This window comes from Tupaia chinensis, unplaced genomic scaffold, assembly GCF_000334495.1.
Source record: "Tupaia chinensis unplaced genomic scaffold, TupChi_1.0 Scaffold000186_1, whole genome shotgun sequence".
NCBI lineage: Eukaryota > Metazoa > Chordata > Mammalia > Scandentia > Tupaiidae > Tupaia > Tupaia belangeri.
The window spans coordinates 493,756-494,583 of record NW_006159661.1 but is presented as its reverse complement, the minus strand read 5'-3'; the positions used below and the strand labels follow the sequence as shown (position 1 = coordinate 494,583).

The 828-nt window shown below is 48.3% G+C and overlaps 1 pseudogene; it reads right to left on the bottom strand.

Moving 5' to 3' along the window:
• Nucleotides 1–563, bottom strand: part of LOC102479128 (14-3-3 protein epsilon-like) — a 7,971-nt pseudogene extending 7,408 nt beyond the window's left edge.
• Between the last annotated feature and the right edge of the window lie 265 nt (nt 564–828).

Sequence of the window (828 nt, the reverse complement as noted above, 5' to 3'; positions counted from 1 at the left end):
AGCGAATAGGATCCGTGGGCGGAAGGCCTGTCATTGCAGTATCACTAGCAGCTTTATAAGCTACTAGGCTATTCTCTGCAGCCTCCTTCCTGCTATTTCAAATCTAAATGGAGAATGCAGTAGGATACCTGTGGTAGCCCCTTTCATTTTATAATAGAAAACCTTGGACTTGCCAGTGTCAGCTGCTGGAATGAGGTGTTTGTCCGGTACACCCAGAATGTCACAGTAGATTAACTTTAGCTCAGTCTTAACGATTTGTCAATATTTCCCAATCATTTTTAGCTTGTCTTCTCCTCCCTTGTTTTCTTCTTCCGCTCAATGCTGCTAATTATTCCCCAGGAGGCGCTTTTAGCTCCAATCACATTTTTATATGCAACAGATAAGAGGTTTCTTTCTTCAACTGTCAGCTCCACGTCCATCCCTGCTACGTTCTTCACTGATTCCACCATTTCGTCGCATCGCTCAGCCTGTTCCGCCAGCTTCGCCTGGTGCGCCAGATCCTCCAACCAGCCATAGCGGAGCGGCAATGGCGTGCAGGGGCTGCGACACTGAGGGAAGCGCATCGCGTCTCGGACTCTCTCTCAAGCTTTCGCTCTGCGTCTGGGCAGCAAAAATGCTCTTTGCTTATTATTTTTTAACGACAGAGGTTGTGTGGGCTCACAGCAGAGAGGCATAGAGAGAGGAAAAGTGAGAAAAGACCAACCCCCACCACCCCCACCACCACACAGGGCTTGGTCATGCTGCAATCCCTTGTCTTCCATCTTTCTCTCTTTTTACGATTTTGGGCATGCATGCACACATTCTTAGCGTGTTTTTCAAGCTGCGAGG